The sequence below is a fragment of the Cibotium barometz genome, chromosome 18 (genome assembly GCF_041138505.1).
Source record: "Cibotium barometz isolate CiBa-2024 chromosome 18, ASM4113850v1, whole genome shotgun sequence".
NCBI classification, from domain to species: Eukaryota; Viridiplantae; Streptophyta; class Polypodiopsida; order Cyatheales; family Cibotiaceae; genus Cibotium; species Cibotium barometz.
This window is the reverse complement of record NC_141063.1, coordinates 22,989,487-23,011,996: the sequence shown is the minus strand read 5'-3', so window position 1 is coordinate 23,011,996 and position 22,510 is coordinate 22,989,487.

The following is a 22,510-nucleotide window of genomic DNA, read 5'->3' as shown; positions in this document are numbered from 1 at the left end:
GTTGATGTTTCACGATAACACCTTTTCTAGATATGACGATGTTTTATGTCGTGTTAACCTCGGGATTGGGAAACCCTTGGTGAATATGTGTCCATGTGTATATGGATGATGTCATGTTAATGTAATCACCTCTAGTCAATGATGATGTAGGCTAAATGATATATGTGTGTCTCTCAATTAAAGGGGGGGCGAATGTCATGTCTATGTATGTCACATTACCTTCTTGGGATGATACCCATTTCGACACCAAGGGGGTGTTGAAATATGGTGCCCGTCATGTCATGTATAGGGCACATGTATATGGTAGTAAGGTAGATAGAGCTTAGGATGTCATGTATGTGGCAGTAAGGTAGATAGAGCTTAGGATGTCATGAAATTAAAATGGATGAAGGCTAAGTTTAGTAGAGAAAGTGAATGGATGAATGTAAAAGGTAGTCAATGGTAAAAAAGTAGGCACATGGAAGGTGCGAGGGTGCACAAGGCATGTGGGTATTTATGAACACATGGATGGCACAAGGGTGCATGGAACATGTGAAAGAGAGCTCTATGAGAGCTACAAATGGATGTAATAAGCTCATTCTCTTAATGCAAAAATGTGAGTATGTGATTAGCCCGATTATCTTCATTAGTGTCAACACTATGCTCTAAGTATGTCTTCTTTTATCTTTCATCTACCATGGCTCTCACTTTCTTTGGTTATGCGTTCACACTCTCTTTAAATCTACATCTATTAACAAGCCGCTGATAGTCCTTTGATTCATCAATTGTCTCTATTAGTAGTGTTCTAAATTTTATGAAGAAAGCATTTAGTCCCCTTGTTTGAAGGAGCAGGAAGAGGAGTTGGAACCTCAAGGTTCGCTCACACATGAAGGGTGTTATATTTGCAACAATGTGATGAGCTATGGTAGATCAAATGCTAGAATCAACATCATTAGAAAAGAGATTAGATGATAATTAAGATGTGATTAGTGTGATAGCTTAGTGTAGACATGGATAATAAAAAAATAACAAATTCTCATTAGAAAAGAGATTAGATGATAATTAAGATGTGATTAGTGAGCAATTAAGTGATAGCTTAATGTAGACATCGATAATCAAAAAACAACAAATTCTCATTAGGCCAATGTCTCAATTTATAGAGTTTACATCCAAGCATCTAATCCGACTGATCTCTCCTTGATTCACTCCACCTCTTTTAATTGATTCTCTCCACCTATACCCAGAATATCTCCACATCTCCTAAATCTTCTCATGCTGCCCTTTATTCTCTCCCAGTAGATACTTCTCACCTTTTCACAGCTTCTTACTCATTTACAGATTCTCTTTTACAGCCTCTTTCTAAGGGCTTGTTCCTGCACACACCCTATTCACTTGTATATTTCAACACCTCCCCTCAAGTGAATAATCCGAGCACACCTGGACCCTATACCAAGTTTCCCTCTTACTTGGTAGTCCGCGACCAGTGCCTCAAGTCCCTAAACTCATAGTCCTTGACACTCTCTCTCTCTCTATGTGTCCAAGGCTACTACAAGTGCCCGTGACCTTGACTAAAGTGCTCACACATACATCTACCACATGGCCTACATCATCGATGGCTGAGATGTGGTTTTACTCTGTTGGGACTGGTTACATTGGGTTGTGGGGTCTCTCTCTCTCTCTCTCTCTCTCTCTCTCTCTCTCTCTCTCACAGAAAAGATGATCTGACTCCACTTTCTTAGGAGCCTCCATTAAGTTTGCCGATGTCGTTCCTTCTCCACACTGGGTTTGCTATAGCAGTCTCTTGCCATGTGTCCTGGCTTTCCACAGTTGTGGTGGCAAGTGAAGTTCCTTCCTCCTACTCTGTCTCTTCCTCGCCCTCGTCCTCGTCAGAATCCTCCTCGGGTGAAGAATGCTTTTTCTTCTCCAGCTGTTGAGTCCAGTCCTTTCTTCATTTTGACCCTAGTCTCTTGCTCTAGTAGGGCTCCTTCTACCTCGTGCAGCTTCAATTAAGGTACATTCTTTAAGGTTGCTACAATGTTTTCATATTCACCTTTGTCCACACTCTTCAGAAGCATTGCTAGTGCCTCATCATCTTCTACCTTTTTGTCAACGGTGGCCCTGCCAGTTGTTGCTTAATGCTTTTATATTTGTTCAAGTGTGTGATTAAAGGTTCACTTTCCTTCATATCCAATTTGTAGAATTGCATTAACAGATTTATCTTTGAATTTTTTGCTTAAGTGTCAAATAATTTATTGAGTTCATCCCATGCATCTTTTGTCCATTGTATCCCTGTGATGTAATGAATGATTTCATCGTTTAAACTGAGTGCGATAAGTCCTAATGCTTTCTCATTCCTTCTCTTTCACTCATTTTTCCCACTCACCTCTGGGCATTTATCTCTTCCCTCAACTAGCCCCACAGATTTTTCCTCATGAGTAAATACATGGTTTTTGTTTGCCATGTATAAAACTGCTCCCCATTGAATTTGGCTATCCCTTGTGCCGTGCTCATAATGATGTAAAGGAGGTCTTACCTCTTGATCCAATTTCGAGATTCAAGGGCAGTGTCTACGCTTTTACAACTCAATCTGGTGTTTAGGTGATGATTACAACAGATTTATCAGCATAAATTCACCAGAAATTACATTAAACCAACAGTAACAAATCTGTACTGAATGGTTGGAGGATCAAACCATCTCTGAATTGCAATCTGAAGTTATAGCGATCTGTATCAGATACCCAATGGTTAATTTGAACCCTCAATTGTATCAAAATATAGTGATTAGTGTTGATTAATCATTGATTAGCAAAATAATCCTTTATTTTGTGTAGAAAACAGAGTATGTGGGGAGTCTAGATCTGGGGCCTTAGAGTTCAAATGAGCTCAACTCCTTTCAAAGCCATCAATAGCAATTAGTCTAGTAGAGGATTAAGCCAAGAAACACAAGATTTGACCAAACATTGAATGCTTAATCTCTGTTTTACCAAAGTCACCTGCAAATTTAATGGAGAGCTTGGATCTCACTGTAGACTTGATGAAATAAAAAACTCTCTTCATTAGCTTGTAGAACACCCTTGAAAACCCCTAGGGACAAGAGGAATTAGAGCAATGTCTTCTAGTGCTGCAGACAAGATCTCAAATTTGCTTCAGAAAAAAGGCGCTTGAAAAAACGCGAAAATCTGTAGCATGCGCTGGCGGTTTGCTGATGTGATTAGATGGGCTGAAGCACAAGGAGTATGGCTATGTTTGGCTAGAAGGTTTTGGGCCAATTTTATGTGTGAAGGGAGAGAGAGATCCTCCACTCAGCTGGGGGTACAGAAGCTATTTGAAAAAAGAGGTAAAAACTTGATTATCTACTAATCTTAATTAACTAGTAGCAAGATAATGGGCTCATAAATTTGATGGATTCTAAGCTAGGCTCTGATACCATGTTAAATTTACAGCAATGCGATGAGCTATGGTGGATCAAATGCTAGACTCAACATCATTAGAAAAGAGATTAGATGATAATTAAGATATGATTAGTGAGCAATTAACTGATTAGTGAGCAATTAACTGATAGACTCGACATCATTAGAAAAGAGATTATATGATAATTAAGACATAATTAGTGAGCAATTAACTGATAGCTTATTGTAGGCATGGATAATCAAAAAACAGTAAATTCTCATTAGGCCAATGCCTCAATTTATAGAGTTTACATCCAAGCATCTAATCCCACTGATCTCTCCTTGATTCACTTCACCTCTTTTGCTTGATTCTCTCCATCTCTTCCCAGAATATCTCCACACCTCCTAAATCTTCTCATGTTACCCTTTTTTCTCTCCCAGTAGATACTTCTCACCTTTTCACAGCTTCTTACTTATTTACAGATTCTCTTTTACAGCCTCTTGCTAAGGGCTTGTTCCCGCACACACCCTATTCACTTGTATATTTTAACAAAGGGGTCCAACCATGTCAAGATGCCATAATGTTTCAAATATTTGGTGTTGATTGTGAGTATTTAGTCAGGATATCATTGTTGTGGATTATCTGTTGACAAAGGTAGTTGTTGTGATCCCAAGCTAACCATGACCAACAAACAACCCAAGCCGACCATGACTAGCAAACAATCCAACAACCCAGTTTGACAATAAACCAGACATGTCCCTTTTGATCTACCATTAGGGACAAATCAATAAATGTAAACCAGAAACATGTGGCGCAATCAAGAGTCCCGCTCTTCACAGGAGCCCATTTATAGAAGTGTCTTTACCATAAAATTAAGTTATAGTTCTTCTCCGTTTGGACAAGGATTAGGGAATCCAGGGAGGGTAAAGAGCCAATGTCTGGTCTACCTCAACACAAAAGGATCTACAACAACAAGGGAATTTGCAAAATGTGTCCTTAGCCCTTAGGCAAGCCTGTAGGCTCAGGGATAGGCTAGCGAAGGAAAAAAGCACCATTAGAAACTGCACAATCCAACCCTGTAGGACAAGAGGTTCTGCACCCCAAAACATAGGGTTTTGCGCAACCGGCTCAAAGTTGGGTAAACTAAGTCCATCTAGGATGATGAACACTATAATATGCTCATTCATACGTTCCCTTGAAAGGCAAATCAGGACAGTGGGGTTAAGGTGACTAAACCCACTTGAAAAGGCTACCTATGAGGTCTTGAGACACACTTTCATAGTGGGATTGTCACCTAGTAGATCCAGATTAAGCCCAATTACAAAGATCTATAACCTGAAGCAAGAGGAGGGAGAAGCATACGTGACTACATTGCTAGAACCAAGTATCTCCACATGAGATGCTGCACTTGCACATAAGACTGGATGATTTATCACTCGATTTATGGTCGATCTTAAAACAAGAGGCTTCATGACTATCTCTGCAAGTTTAGGCACTACATCTTGATAAGTGCTACCTCTGTCTCGTGAGGCTTCATGATCTATCGCTCTTCGGTCTTAAAAAACAAGAGGCTTCATGACCATCTCTACAAGTCTAGGCACTACATCTTGATAGGTGCTACCACTATCTTGTGAGGCTTCATGATCATCTCCAAAAGTCTAGGCACTACATCTTGATAAGTACTACTGCCATCTCTTGAGGCAAGACAAGGATGTAGAAGTTATCCACCCAAACCAAGAGATAGGGGATGCATCATCCAAAGCCTCATCGTTGGCCAAGGGTACCCAACCAGCATCAACTAGAGTCCTAGTCAAGGACAAGAGCATGGATGATTTGGTAGAGAATTTTCTTAAATTTTTAGGCCAATAGTAGCAAGGCGAGACCCAAGTGTAACCCTAAGGCCAAGCCCCAACCAGCACCTCAACAAGCAAGACACCCACATTTATTCCCAAGAAGAGATATGGTTTGGTGTTGCGACTGGGGCTTGGCCTTAGAAATGGACACTATGTACTTGTTGTATGATTGCGGTGGCAATCATACAAGTATATAGTGTCCATTGCTAAGGCCTAGACAACAATAGTTTTGCGCTTATTGCCAATGCTCTATGGGAACTATGATGCGGCTCATTGTTTCCTTGGTATGGTACCAAGGAAACCCAACAAGGTGGATGTTGGCACTAAGATATATCCGCCCTCCAATACTATCACCCCATCTCTAGATCTTACCCAAAGAAATAAAAAACCCAGATCTTACCCTTTTACCACTGTGAGGTATGTATAGACCACCCCAATTGACATATCCGCCCTCCAATACTATCACCCCATCTCCAGATCTTACCCAAAGAAATAAAAAACCCAAGAATAAGAGAGATTGAGTCTTATGACCAATAAGACCCATATGAGTAGCAACAATATGATCCCTATGGGTATCTTGACCAGGATTCACTCATAGACTACACCTCTCTATTTGAAGCCATGGTGCAACAAAGAGCAACAGATCTCAACAATATGGTATATAGGCCACTGATCCAATGTTTTTGATGCAAAGGCCCATATTGCGTATTGTGGATGCCTCACAAAGAAGCTGCTCCCTCAAGTGCTCCAAGCGCTCCAAATCTTGTGCCCAAGACCAATGTTATTTCTTATGGAGGCAATAAGGAATAACATTGGTCTTAGGCACAAGATTTGGAGTGCTCCAGGCTAAACTAGAGCTAGTATTAGAGCAAGTGGTCGAGTACAAACCACTAACTCATAGTGAGTATATTCCAGAGCTTATCCCCTGAGCCAACCCTGAGCCAATCATAGACTCAGTGCATAAACCTCATAATTTTCCTAGAGGATTACCAAAATTCAAGCGAGGTGGTGGTTTGAGCGAGAACTTTTGTTGATTTTCACAACAAAGTGCAAGTTATTTATGTTCCAAATAGAGGTATCTCATTCATTTTTGGAGAAGAGTATATGTACATGAATTTTATTGAATATGAAAAATCCACATAAATATGGGAGCAACGGTCTTAAGAACATATATCCAATATCAAAAGCATAATTTGTGGTTAGTTAGCTCTAATTGCATCTATATATTATAAAAAATTACATTGTAGTTATATCCCCAGTTAAAATTTATATATTGAAAACATCTCCAAATATAGCCCTCTCTACTTTATTTATGGTTGATGTTTTGTCCGCGTTATTTTTAATGTCAAGAACTTCAAGGATTAAAATTTTAGCAATTACTTTTCTTTCATTCAAACAACAATAGTCTCTTAAAGATTGAAAAACCAAAACCACTTGAGCATCTATATCATTGTCAATATGTACAAATCAATTCATTATCCTCAAGTCATTTCTGTTCCAAATATAGTTATTTCCCATGCATTAATGTAAAATCCAAAAGTCCACATGATTTTATTGAATACAAAGAAGAAAGCCATACACATTTAGAAGCAAGGGTTCTTAGACCGCAGCTTTGACGCTTCTATACATTCCCAAAATTACATTGTTGAAGATTTATCATAACATATATAAGCCTTTCTCAAATTCTTCTCCCAAAAAAAGCTAATGCATCCTCATATCTATTACAAATACATAAGGTTGGTCCAAAATGATCCCATGCAGTCTCAAAATTCAACCAAGTGGCCAGCCAATACTTGGCTGGTTTCTATGAGAAGTTAGTGCTTTGGAACAATTCCACCTTTGTAAGAGTTGATTGGTGCATAAACCGATCACTTTATCACTCAATCCCAAAACACCGATGAAGATAAAGTAGATGTGTTTGCATGGAATATACATCCCTTTCTTTGCATCTCGTTGCATGAAGTCCTTGCAGGAGCAGCGAGGAAACTATGATATTGTCATTGTGTATGTCAAGCCCTTTGTAATAGAACTTTCTGTACGCACGCAGAAAAGATGCATTTCATTTGGACTTATTATCTTCTCTTGCACTACTTTAGCATTCAAACATTGAGCCTTTTGAGTCCTCTCTTGAAAATCTTTACTTAGCTTGGATCTCCACTTCACGATCCTATTATCCCTTTGACTAGCCCGAACATGACTCAATGCTGTTGCACTTCTTTGCATGTTTGGTCCTTGCACATGCAAACTCTCATCCTCCTCAAGCACAAAACTTGCATGCTGCAATTGCTCTTTTTCATGTTTTTTTATGGAAGTCCCAACAGAAACCTTCCACACCCTAGGGGAATGGCTACAGAGGTGCTGTAATTTAGACATGTTTTTCTCAAATTTCCTTTCCATTGCGTTTCATTGCATAGTTTTGGACAATCCAAATTGCAACACCTAAAGTAGCCCACACACCTACTTATTCAAACCATTCCGTTGAAAGAGTATTGCGAGCTTGTAGAGTATAGCGTCCAGACATGACCATCAAACTTTTGATCCATCCCAAACATTGCAGACCCCAGAGGAGATGGCGGAAGCTCAAAAACAATGTAGCCATTATAGTGTCGGGGCAACTCTAAAACTTGCTCTATAGTGGTGGCACTCAAGAAAGTAACATGTAATGAACTATTAAGTGGGAGCTTTTCAAGCAAGTTGATCACACTCACAATGTCCCTCGATTTGGCAAAAGGTGTAGCCTCTTGTGTCGTTATTATAGAGAACACACCACCATACTTTGACTCCACCTTGAATCTGAAATTCTCCGGCTCAAGCGGTTGATGATGATCCCTACATCTTGAAGTCCTGTCTCTTGGAGGACAATGTTGCTACTTTGTAAACCAAAGAAATCAGTGAATTGTAGTAGTGAAACCTCACAAACAGCAATGTCGTAAATCTGATTTCCAAAGTCTGAGCACCATGGTTGATAACAAGGAAGGATGGCATTGTGAGCTAAGAAATGAGAAATCCAAAAAGATGAGGAATGGCAAGGAGACAGAGAAGAGCAATGCTAAGGCAAGGATGGCTAGTAGAAAGAAACACAATGAAGAGCAACCAGGAAAGAGAGATGGTGTCCAGAAGTGCTAATATGGCATAGTCCAACTTGAACATCGCAAACGGATATGGTGGACAAATAATGACAATAAATGCCATATTCTAAATTGAATGCTCAATCAAAAAGTGGCAGCTATCTGGTTCACATATAATTTGTAGGCATAAAAAATTATGTTTTAGTACGCGCCATCTAAAGCAGTGAGGGTTGTGAGGAGATCGTGCTCCATAAATTTTTTTGATTATGCAAGTCATGGAATATTTTAGTGGATGAGAAAGGGTTTTCTCAACCCCTCAATAAGGGATAGAATGGCTTTGCCATTTATGGCCCGTTAATTGCCATTTACGGCGTCTATACTAAATGGATTACTATGGACCACCATTAATTGCCATTTATGGCCTGTTAATTGCCATTAACCCAATATAGATCATATCGTATCTTTGTGAATAATGTTTACTACTTGTTAGATTCTAGCCGATTCTAGTTAGTACTTGTAAGCTAGTCTTTAGTAGTAAACAAGCTGGGAGCCCCTTTGCTCGTTTTTTATGGCTCTTCAAAGTTGCTCAAGCCCCCCCCCCTCCCCCAAAATCCCATGAAAGGCATGATGATGGCTCTTCTTGGCTTCATGTTTTTTGGCGCATCTTCAAAGTAGCTCAAGCTCCCCCCCTCCCCCCCAGCCCCATAAAAGGCACGACGATGGCTCTTCTTGGCTTCACGTATTTTGGCACATGACCATGATGGCTGGTCTTTAGCTTCTTTGAAGGGCCATAAAAAATGAGAAAAGGGGGCTCCCGAAAAATGAGCAAAGGTTTTTATGGCTCTTCAAAGTAGCTCAAGCTCTTCAAAGAATCCAACCATGATGGTTGTTCTTTAGCTTATTTGAAGGGCATGACCATGTTTTTTAGTTTCTTGGCTTCATGTTTTCTTGCTTCTTGGCTTCATGTTTTTTAGCCATGTCAGCCTCATGCTGCATGCTACAGCCTTCAAAGCCATTAGAGCCTTGGCAACCCTCGCTTCTCTTAGCCCCTTTGGCAACCTTCAAAGAGGCTTACATATGATTTTTTTCATATGTAATTCTTATGTACAGATGGATATGGGTGAAAGCACAACTCTTCCTTTAAAGACTAGAGGGAAGGGCAAAGACAAAGCCTCAACACCTCCAAAGAAGATTGGGAGAAACAGAAAGCCTCCAATTCATGTGCAGACACTGAGGAGGGTGATCATGGTGTGGATAGATCCGAGATGGAGGCTCCTATAGGAACAGAGGACACATCTACAAATGTCCATGATTTAGATGGAGGGAGAGATGAGACAGACTCTTTCATCGAGGACATTAGCTTGGATCTTGTGGGAGGGGGTGACATCATTTCTAGATGTAGGATACTTAGCTCAAATGAGTGCCCTAGAATCCCCTTGTGTAGACTCATTACCTATGCTAGAGTAAGGGGATTGAGAAGTTGTTGAAATATACAAGTGAATAGGGTGTGTGTGGGAACAAGCTCTTGGATAGAGGCTGTAAAAGAGGAGATGTAATTGTGAAAGAACCTGTGAAAAGGTGAGAAGAATCTATTGGGAGAGAATAATGGGTAGCATGAGGGAATTTAGGAGTGTGGAGTTATTCTGGGAGATAATCAGGGAAAAGAGAAGAGGTGGAGAGAATCAGGCAAAAGGTGGAGATATTCAGGGAGTGAATCATGGAGAAATCAATGGGATTTGATGCTTGATGTAAACACTATAAATTGAGGCATAGCCCTAATGAGAATTTGCTGGTTTTTGAGTATCCATGCCTACATTAATCTATCTGCTAATTATTCACTAATTACGTCTTAATCATTTCTTAATCACTTTGTTAATCATGTTGATTCTAGTGTATGATCCACCATAGCTCATCATTTTGCTCAAATTTCAACATGGTATCAGAGCCATGCCTAGAATCAACCAGATTTATGAGCCCATTAGTGAATTAATCAGGATTAGTAAAATAATTAGCAAAAAATCAATTTTTTAGTAAGCTTTCACTCTTCCCCTTCACCCCCAGCCAGTGGAGGGTCTCTAGCATCTAGCACAGTTAAAATTAGGTCTTGTGCTTCTAGCTTAAGCTAGCTAAGCTCCTTGGCTACCAGCCCATCCACTCCACGCAGCAAACCGCCGGCGGAAGCAGCAAAATTCACGATTTCTGCAGGCGCCGTTTTCTTGTAGCAGTTTGAAGATTACCACTTGCTCAGTTCAAATGTCTTCAATTCCTCTTAGCACAAAGGGTAATCAAGCATGCTCTACAAGCTGGTGAAGTCAGAATTGAGTTTCATCAAGTCTACAGTGAGATCCAAGCTCTTCATCAAATCTGCAGGTGACTTTGGTAAAACAGAGATTAAGCTTTCAATATTTGGTCAAATCTTATGTTTCTTGGCTTAATCCTCTACTAGACTCATTGCTATTGATGCCTTTGAAAGCATTTGAGCTCATTTGAAGTGGAAGGCATCAGATCTGGGCTCCCCGCATACTCTGTTTTCTGCACACAAACCAGAGCATTAATTTGCTAATCAGTGATGATTAATCAGTGCTAATCACTATACTTTGGTGCAATTGAGGGTTCAAATTAACCATTAGGTATCTGATACAGATCCCTATAACTTCAGATTTCAAATCGGAGTTGGTTTGATACTCCAACCATCCCGTACAAATTGGTTACCCTTAATTCAGTGTAATTTCTGGGAAAATTATGCTGATAAAATTGTGAAAATCATCATTTTGCATTTAACCCTTGGTTAATGCCTGTAAATCTCACTCAAATTCAAGATTATTCACAGCCAGAATTGCATTTGGAATGTGCATGAGGATGAATGCTATACGCATTATGTATTGGGCACATTTTATCAGTGTAAAAATGGGAACAGACACTGCCCTTGTCCAGATTAAGGCAAGAGGTAAGACCTCCCGCATAAATTTGGGTTTGCATTGCATAATGATACAAAATAAACATAAAAAGCCCAAAGGAACTGTCAGCAAAACATTGAAACATGTTGCTCACATGGAGCAAAATGACCTGACGGACGAGCTCATGGCTCCAACCATGAAAGAAGAAGAATATCTCTTCCCAAGAAGAGGATCCACACCGAGAAGAAGACCTGAAGGAAGACATGGACACGAGAAGAGAAGCTGCCACAAGAAGAGAAGCTACCCCGAGAAGACTGAAAGGAGAGACGGACGTGTGGAGAGATGCTGCCACGAGAAGAAGACTGAAGAAAAGAGAAGATGTGAGGCTCCAAAGAGTGAGGAGCCATGTGAAAATCTCTGAGAGAGAGAGAGAGAGAGAGAACCCACAACCCAATGTAACCTGCCCCAATAAAGTAAAACCACCTCTGAGCCACCGATGATGTAGGCCACGTGGTAGATGTATGTGTGAGCACTTTAGTCAAGGTCGCGGGCACTTATAGTAGCCTTGGACACATAGAGAGAGAGAGTGTCAAGGACTATGGAGTTTAGGGACTTGAGGCACTGGTCGCGGACTGTCAAGTAAGAGAGAAACTTGATACAGGGTCCAGGTGTGCTGAGATAACTTGAGGGGAGGAGTAGACACTGGTCGCGGACTACCAAGTAAAGGGTGGCAAACTTGGTATAGGGTCTAGGTGTACTAGGAGTATTCACTTGAGGGGAGATGTTGAAATATACAAGTGAATAGGGTGTGTGTGGGAACAAGCTCTTGGATAGAGGCTGTAAAAGAGGAGATGTAATTGTGAAAGAACCTGTGAAAAGGTGAGAAGAATCTACTGGGAGAGAATAATGGGTAGCATGAGGGAATTTAGGAGTGTGGAGTTATTCTGGGAGATAATCAGGGAAAAGAGAAGAGGTGGAGAGAATCAGGCAAAAGGTGGAGATATTCAGGGAGTGAATCATGGAGAAATCAATGGGATTTGATGCTTGATGTAAACACTATAAATTGAGGCATAGCCCTAATGAGAATTTGCTGGTTTTTGAGTATCCATGCCTACATTAATCTATCTGCTAATTATTCACTAATTACGTCTTAATTATTTCTTAATCACTTTGTTAATCATGTTGATTCTAGTGTATGATCCACCATAGCTCATCATTTTGCTCAAATTTCAACATGGTATCAGAGCCATGCCTAGAATCAACCAGATTTATGAGCCCATTAGTGAATTAATCAGGATTAGTAAAATAATTAGCAAAAAATCAATTTTTTAGTAAGCTTTCACTCTTCCCCTTCACCCCCAGCCAGTGGAGGGTCTCTAGCATCTAGCACAGTTAAAATTAGGTCTTGTGCTTCTAGCTTAAGCTAGCTAAGCTCCTTGGCTACCAGCCCATCCACTCCACGCAGCAAACCGCCGGCGAAAGCAGCAGAATTCACGATTTTTGCAGGCGCCGTTTTTTTGTAGCAGTTTGAAGATTACCACTTGCTCAGTTCAAATGTCTTCAATTCCTCTTAGCACAAAGGGTAATCAAGCATGCTCTACAAGCTGGTAAAGTCAGAATTGAGTTTCATCAAGTCTACAGTGAGATCCAAGCTCTTCATCAAATCTGCAGGTGACTTTGGTAAAACAGAGATTAAGCTTTCAATATTTGGTCAAATCTTATGTTTCTTGGCTTAATCCTCTACTAGACTCATTGCTATTGATGCCTTTGAAAGCATTTGAGCTCATTTGAAGTGGAAGGCATCAGATCTGGGCTCCCCGCATACTCTGTTTTCTGCACACAAACCAGAGCATTAATTTGCTAATCAGTGATTAATCAGTGCTAATCACTATACTTTGGTGCAATTGAGGGTTCAAATTAACCATTAGGTATCTGATACAGATCCCTATAACTTCAGATTTCAAATCGGAGTTGGTTTGATACTCCAACCATCCCGTACAAATTGGTTACCCTTAATTCAGTGTAATTTCTGGGAAAATTGTGCTGATAAAATTGTGAAAATCATCATTTTGCATTTAACCCTTGGTTAATGCCTATAAATCTCACTCAAATTCAAGATTATTCACAGCCAGAATTGCATTTGGAATGTGCATGAGGATGAATGCTATACGCATTATGTATTGGGCACATTTTATCGGTGTAAAAATGGGAACAGACACTGCCCTTGTCCAGATTAAGGCAAGAGGTAAGACCTCCCGCATAAATTTGGGTTTGCATTGCATAATGATACAAAATAAACATAAAAAGCCCAAAGGAACTGTCAGCAAAACATTGAAACATGTTGCTCACATGGAGCAAAATGACCTGACGGACGAGCTCATGGCTCCAACCATGAAAGAAGAAGAATATCTCTTCCCAAGAAGAGGATCCACACCGAGAAGAAGACCTGAAGGAAGACATGGACACGAGAAGAGAAGCTGCCACAAGAAGAGAAGCTGCCCCGAGAAGACTGAAAGGAGAGACGGACGTGTGGAGAGATGCTGCCACGAGAAGAAGACTGAAGAAAAGAGAAGATGTGAGGCTCCAAAGAGTGAGGAGCCATGTGAAAATCTCTGAGAGAGAGAGAGAGAGAGAACCCACAACCCAATGTAACCTGCCCCAATAAAGTAAAACCACCTCTGAGCCACCGATGATGTAGGCCACGTGGTAGATGTATGTGTGAGCACTTTAGTCAAGGTCCCGGGCACTTATAGTAGCCTTGGACACATAGAGAGAGAGAGTGTCAAGGACTATGGAGTTTAGGGACTTGAGGCACTGGTCGCGGACTGTCAAGTAAGAGAGAAACTTGATACAGGGTCCAGGTGTGCTGAGATAACTTGAGGGGAGGAGTAGACACTGGTCGCGGACTACCAAGTAAAGGGTGGCAAACTTGGTATAGGGTCTAGGTGTACTAGGAGTATTCACTTGAGGGGAGGTGTTGAAATATACAAGTGAATAGGGTGTGTGTGGGAACAAGCTCTTGGATAGAGGCTGTAAAAGAGGAGATGTAATTGTGAAAGAACCTGTGAAAAGGTGAGAAGAATCTACTGGGAGAGAATAATGGGTAGCATGTGGGAATTTAGGAGTGTGGAGTTATTATGGGAGATAATCAGGGAAAAGAGAAGAGGTGGAGAGAATCAGGCAAAAGGTGGAGATATTCAGGGAGTGAATCATGGAGAAATCAATGGGATTTGATGCTTGATGTAAACACTATAAATTGAGGCATAGCCCTAATGAGAATTTGCTGGTTTTTGAGTATCCATGCCTACATTAATCTATCTGCTAATTATTCACTAATTACGTCTTAATCATTTCTTAATCACTTTGTTAATCATGTTGATTCTAGTGTATGATCCACCATAGCTCATCATTTTGCTCAAATTTCAACATGGTATCAGAGCCATGCCTAGAATCAACCAGATTTATGAGCCCATTAGTGAATTAATCAGGATTAGTAAAATAATTAGCAAAAAATCAATTTTTTAGTAAGCTTTCACTCTTCCCCTTCACCCCCAGCCAGTGGAGGGTCTCTAGCATCTAGCACAGTTAAAATTAGGTCTTGTGCTTCTAGCTTAAGCTAGCTAAGCTCCTTGGCTACCAGCCCATCCACTCCACGCAGCAAACCGCCGGCGGAAGCAGCAGAATTCATGATTTTTGCAGGCGCCGTTTTTTTGTAGCAGTTTGAAGATTACCACTTGCTCAGTTCAAATGTCTTCAATTCCTCTTAGCACAAAGGGTAATCAAGCATGCTCTACAAGCTGGTGAAGTCAGAATTGAGTTTCATCAAGTCTACAGTGAGATCCAAGCTCTTCATCAAATCTGCAGGTGACTTTGGTAAAACAGAGATTAAGCTTTCAATATTTGGTCAAATCTTATGTTTCTTGGCTTAATCCTCTACTAGACTCATTGCTATTGATGCCTTTGAAAGCATTTGAGCTCATTTGAAGTGGAAGGCATCAGATCTGGGCTCCCCGCATACTCTGTTTTTTGCACACAAACCAGAGCATTAATTTGCTAATCAGTGATTAATCAGTGCTAATCACTATACTTTGGTGCAATTGAGGGTTCAAATTAACCATTAGGTATCTGATACAGATCCCTATAACTTCAGATTTCAAATCGGAGTTGGTTTGATACTCCAACCATCCCGTACAAATTGGTTACCCTTAATTCAGTGTAATTTCTGGGAAAATTGTGCTGATAAAATTGTGAAAATCATCATTTTGCATTTAACCCTTGGTTAATGCCTGTAAATCTCACTCAAATTCAAGATTATTCATAGCCAGAATTGCATTTGGAATGTGCATGAGAATGAATGCTATACGCATTATGTATTGGGCACATTTTATCAGTGTAAAAATGGGAACAGACATTGCCCTTGTCCAGATTAAGGCAAGAGGTAAGACCTCCCGCATAAATTTGGGTTTGCATTGCATAATGATACAAAATAAACATAAAAAGCCCAAAGGAACTGTCAGCAAAACATTGAAACATGTTGCTCACATGGAGCAAAATGACCTGACGGACGAGCTCATGGCTCCAACCATGAAAGAAGAAGAATATCTCTTCCCAAGAAGAGGATCCACACCGAGAAGAAGACCTGAAGGAAGACATGGACACGAGAAAAGAAGCTGCCACAAGAAGAGAAGCTGCCCCGAGAAGACTGAAAGGAGAGACGGACGTGTGGAGAGATGCTGCCACGAGAAGAAGACTGAAGAAAAGAGAAGATGTGAGGCTCCAAAGAGTGAGGAGCCATGTGAAAATCTCTGAGAGAGAGAGAGAGAGAGAACCCACAACCCAATGTAACCTGCCCTAATAAAGTAAAACCACCTCTGAGCCACCGATGATGTAGGCCACGTGGTAGATGTATGTGTGAGCACTTTAGTCAAGGTCGCGGGCACTTATAGTAGCCTTGGACACATAGAGAGAGAGAGAGTGTCAAGGACTATGGAGTTTAGGGACTTGAGGCACTGGTCGCGGACTGTCAAGTAAGAGAGAAACTTGATACAGGGTCCAGGTGTGCTGAGATAACTTGAGGGGAGGAGTAGACACTGGTCGCGAACTACCAAGTAAAGGGTGGCAAACTTGGTATAGGGTCTAGGTGTACTAGGAGTATTCACTTGAGGGGAGGTGTTGAAATATACAAGTGAATAGGGTGTGTGTGGGAACAAGCTCTTGGATAGAGGCTGTAAAAGAGGAGATGTAATTGTGAAAGAACCTGTGAAAAGGTGAGAAGAATCTACTGGGAGAGAATAATGGGTAGCATGAGGGAATTTAGGAGTGTGGAGTTATTCTGGGAGATAATCAGGGAAAAGAGAAGAGGTGGAGAGAATCAGGCAAAAGGTGGAGATATTCAGGGAGTGAATCATGGAGAAATCAATGGGATTTGATGCTTGATGTAAACACTATAAATTGAGGCATAGCCCTAATGAGAATTTACTGGTTTTTGAGTATCCATGCCTACATTAATCTATCTGCTAATTATTCACTAATTACGTCTTAATCACTTTGTTAATCATGTTGATTCTAGTGTATGATCCACCATAGCTCATCATTTTGCTCAAATTTCAACAGAAGTGATGTCACTGCACTTAAGAGTGCGTTCCAGTATGAGGGACACCTCCCAGAAAAGGGTGCATTTATAATTTCTATCTACACATGCAGTGGGGAGGAGACCCAGGTTACACCAGCACTGAGGGAGTCTTGGTCACCCATGTGGAGGGAGGTGGATGAACAATTCGAGAAGGAGTTAGAAGCTAAGCAGTAGTTCCAGTACCTTTCTGGGAAGATGTTCTATGTGTGGGAGGGCAACCATAGAACCATGGCTTAGATGTCAGTGATTGTTGCAGAGTCGTATAGAGAGACTCGAGCATGGCATATTCGGGTCATGTGCAGTTTGATAGACCCATGGAAGACAAGTGAAATTGCATTGCTTGTAGGGCTACAGAGGATGAACTCATAAGCCTTTTTCTCTTTTTCCTTTCTTGTTTGTGTCTACTTTAATTTTGATTCATTTAATTTTGAAAATTTATGTTTGTGGATTGAATGAGCATGCAATTATCAAACCAAGCTTGAGGTATGTACTCACGAATGCTAATAACATTTGTGAGTGCGACGCTCAAGTTTTCATGAGCTCCCTGACTCCCCAAGAGCATAAATTCGACGAGATCTCTAGGCTAGAGGAATGCCTTGGAGTGGGGAAGATGTGGCCAAAGTTTGGTGGTCAATGGTTGAGAGGATGAAGAGAATGGGCCACTCAAAGATTAGCCGCAAGAAGAGAGAAGAGGATAAGATATGGGTTAAGCACACTAATAATGTGATTAAGCTAATAAAGTTAAGATTAGTGCAATGGAGAAGCTCAGGAGGAGAGGGATTGATAACAAGCTAGGAAACATGGGTACTATGTGCATGTGTATGGCTATGGTGTGATTAGCTTTTACATTAAGCTAATCTAAGGTGGGTGATGGCTGAGCAGACACTCCTGTCTATAAGCCCTTTGTCCGAGCCATTTGCTCCAACCCTACTGCTCTCTTTGCAGCTTTTGAGAACGGCACAAGCTTGAAAACACTGTTGTTCTTATGATGCCTGCTATGTTCTATGGGCAATACTCACACTCAATGAACTCATAATCACTTCGAGGTTTGCTAATGTGTAAGATACATGCACTTATCCTTCCCTAGAGGGCGGTGCCTTTGAAAGGGATGACCACATCTCGTTAAACCCACTCAAATGTGAATTTTACATTAAACACAATGCCATCCTTGGACACATTATCTCCAAGAACGGCATCTCCACTAATGAAAATAGGATCCACATGATCTTATAGTTGCCACCACTTATAAGCTATAAGGGGGTGTAGAGATTCATGGAGCACGTAGGGTGTTACAGAAGATTCATCTTCTTATATGCCAAACCTGTATATACCTATTAATTGATAGTGGGAATACTTTACAAGAAGGGTCAAGACAACATCATGAGGAAATATGTTCATTGAAGATGACTTTGTCATCGTTCTTGAGAAAGCCCATTCTAGCATTAGTGGTGGAGGATACTTTGGGGACATGACTGCTGCTTGTAAGGTTCTCTAGGCTAGACTTTGTTGGCCTACACTCTTTTGGAGACATAGCTAAGTTAAACAAGTGCTACGGAGAATGCCAAAGCTTTGCCATAGTCCACGAGAAGGACCAAATGGCCTTGACCCTAGTAGTTTTAAGACAACCCTTTGAAATGGGGTTTAGATTTTGTGGGTCATCCCATTAGCCTAGTTAAGGGAGCCCAAGTGCATTTTATCATTGTTGCCACACACTATTTTACAAAATGGTCGAGGCCAAAGCCACGCAAAAAGCTGATGCCAAAGCTATCACTAAGTTTCTCTATGAGAATGTGATTACTTGTTTAAGTTACTCGCTAGAAATATTGAGCAATCGCAGGACACATTTTATCAATGAAGTGGTGGAGTTCTTGCTCAAGGAGTCACTTTGGAAGGGGGAGATTCAACCCAATACTTGTTGATGGTGATGTCTACTTTGATTTTATCTCTTTATGCTTTTCTTGAACTTGTAATCTATTTTAAGTTAAAGGTTTAGTTCAATTGATACATTATTGTGAGGGATTAATTCTTCAAGTTGTACAAAGATCATGTCACCTCATCCATGGCATCTTTCAATTTTTTTATTTCCAAGTGTTTGCTCAAAAAAAGTGGGCTCCAACTCTTGTATTTCTTTGAGCATTTAAGCATAATGATGGGGTTATATCCATTTTATCTCAGACTATCAATAGGAAATCTAACCCTCATAGACCCTATGTACACCTGGATCATTGCTAGATGTCCTCAAAATAGCCCTGATTCTCCTTGCACTAGGAGTAACCACTAATGAAATGATAAGCTCCTCATTAAGGCCCTAATCAGAGCCATTTTACAGTCACCATCCACATATGAGTGACCTCCTGAGAGATTGGGCACAAAAGGTTGATCTACCTTTTCCTTCCCTTTGCATAATACATGTGTACCTATATCTTTTCTTAACTTGCATAACCATGGACTTACACAAAGTCCACTACTAGAGGACTCTCCAGGTCCATTAAGCACCTATGAGACTGCTGTTGTACATGTGGAGGAGCAACATCATTACTTCTTACATCTGCATCTTCTATTGCCTCACTGGTGTTTACCACCTACTCATCTCATCAAAGACAACATCTTTGCTTACTCATATCTCATGAGTCATAGGGTTATAACATCTACAACCTTTATACTCTAAAGCATAAAGGTTAGGCTTCATTGGTTATGCTCCAAAGCATAACCAATGAAGATGCATTTCTCTATGTTTAGATCCAACTTTGTTCTCACTTCATTGTTGGGAGCATGCATATATACAATACATCCAAACACTTTCAATTGAGACACATCTAGTTTTATGCTTTGCAAACTTCTGTTCAGGCGTGTCATGCTATGAACAACTACAATGGGGGTCCTGTTTATAATGTATATAACATTGTTTTGCTGCTTTAGTCCAAAGATAATATGGCATATTCTTTTTAGACATCAATGCATGTGCCACTTTTACAATGTGCCTATTTTATCTTTCTAGGTATTTTATTTGCATATCTTTTCCTTCTCGACCAAGGCTTTAAATCTTTGAAAGTGAGAAAAAAACCTCACTTTTCTCCTTCATGAAATAAACCCACACTTTCCTAGTGATCATCAATGAATGTAACATAATACTTTATTGTTACAGTTTTGGTCAGTCCCCATACATTTGAATATATAACATCCAATGGCCTTTCACATTGACGTGCTTTTTATGTATGAATGCATGTTTGGCCTGCTTACCAAGCTAGCATGCTTCACATACTTTATGCGTACCATCAATCTTAAACTTCGGTAGACCTACAACAATATTTTGGACTTGCATAGAATTCAGTCTTGTTGTATATTCATGTGACCAATGCACGTGCCATATGTCAATATCTGCACTGATACCCATCCCATGCGTAAACTTGGCTACTTTAACCTCATGCATGTTAACATCCAAAGTAGACACCTTGCAATTTTTGTTACCCTTTGTAAACCAAGCAGCAATGATTTTTGAAGTCTTGCAAAAAACATCCTTGAGGATTAAACCTCACTTACAGACCTTGCTCAACTATATATCTAACATAAACTAGGTTCTTTATAATATTCAAAACATCAAGTACGTCTACCAAGTCCTTCATTTAATACTTCATTTTTCCATCCTGTATAGACAATGGCACTTTAGTAATGTGTGTAATGGGGTGCACAATATCATCACTTGTTTTTACAAACATAACAAAGTTTTTTCATTTTTTGCATATAAACCACTCACCATGTGCCAAAATCCACATACCAAATATCTCTTGATCTTGAAACATCTCATGTTCGTGAAAAACTAAGTATGTGCTGCATCAATTCTATCATCACCATGTTTACTTAGTGATGCATAATTACCTTGCTACAACTTACATGCCACACTAATAGTAGACAACCAATACATGACCTTCTTAGCTCCTTCATGCCATGCTTTATATTCTTGTGCTTACTCTGGGGTGGGATTTTGTTTAGCAATCATTGGCTCCTTTTCATCACATGTGATGAAAAGGCTCATCATAGAGGTGATAAACTCTTAATATCCTTTTTCAATAAGGAAATCAGTCACCCTAAACTTCCATGCTTGAAATTTATTCTTGACTAACGTCTTTCTCACAATTTAGGATAGACTATCAAACATGATTACCTATAGCAACTTACTAAATAGTACCTACACTTATAGCTTACTTGCAATCTCCAACATAGAAATATTATAAATATATGTGAACAAGTCACGTAAACATACATCCACCAACACCTACATAGGCTATCCTCTAACCAAAATTTTGCTGCAAAACCTTTCACCAAACTAGAAATTGGTATACATAGTCAAAATCAACACTTTAATCCAAAATGCTTGAAAATCACCCGAATCGTGTCAAAATGTGCCAATTTTTTAATTAACAAAGTAGTTAACATAATTAAGACATAATCAACTATACACAATTGGGCATCCTTCCTTATGAGGATGCCTAATTTGAGATAATGGCTTCCCTATCTACTTGTAGCACTCATAACCAACCAAAAGAGGGAAAGAGATGTAAATACCATTACCCATGTATCGATTCCTTGCTTACCTTGTTCTTACCTCTTGATTGCCTTCTTAGCTCTCACATGAGTCGGAGCTCTAATACCATAAAGAGAATGCAGGGGAAAGAGAGCAAGACACAAGAGAGAGACGGATGGCTAAATTTTTTGAACTGTCTTTTTCTCTTCTCTACAATCAACAACGAAAGAGATAAGAATACATACTATATGGGAAAGTACTCTCCTATTACAATTCACAAAGGTTGTTCCATAGTGTGAACCTGACCACATGAGTTGGTGCTATAACCACCCCATAACTCTAGTACTCCAAAATGGTTGTGTTACACACCATTGGTGGTATATTAATACCATAAAGAGAAGGCATGAGAGAGAGAGCAAGACACAAGAAAGAGATAGATGGTTGAATTTTCTTCTATCTTCTTCTCTTCTCTACTAACAAGTAAAGAGATAACAATACATACTATAAGGGAAAGTATTATCCTAATATAACTTACAAAGGTCAGTCCATAGTGTGAACCTGACTATATGAGGCAGCACTATAACTATGCCATAACTCTAGTACTCCAAAGTGGCTATCACACATCTTGTAAACCACTGGCGGTATATGACTCATAATCTCACCAATTGTGGCATAAGTGTAGAAGTGATCACCTAGGTGACTCATCAATGTCCACAATGTTAGTTGAGCTCAATATCTCAACAGAAATGTCCCCTCACCATTTGGGATGATTCTTGCTCCCTTGACCTGAAAATTATTTATACCATCCATGTTACCTACTCCATGCCTAGTTTGAAACCCCCTAAGGGTTTCTTACTCCATATTCCAATTACCTAAAGTAGCCCCTTTCTTGGAAGGTCAGCCTCACATGGCCTTCTACAACCTATCCCCATAGGACCCAAATCTCCCTCTTACGCTCTATTACATTAAGTCCTACAATAATATGGAAAATTTTGGGGAGGTGGAGATGGTAGATGGGTCATTTTGCTAAATTTAACTCACCGCGAGGATCTCATGCATAGAGCCTTACATCTCCCAATCCATGCATTCAAGTTCCATAGTAGGAAGGGAGCCATGATTGAGGTTTGACACCTAATCACCAAATGGCAACCTTAATTTCAATAGGTCTA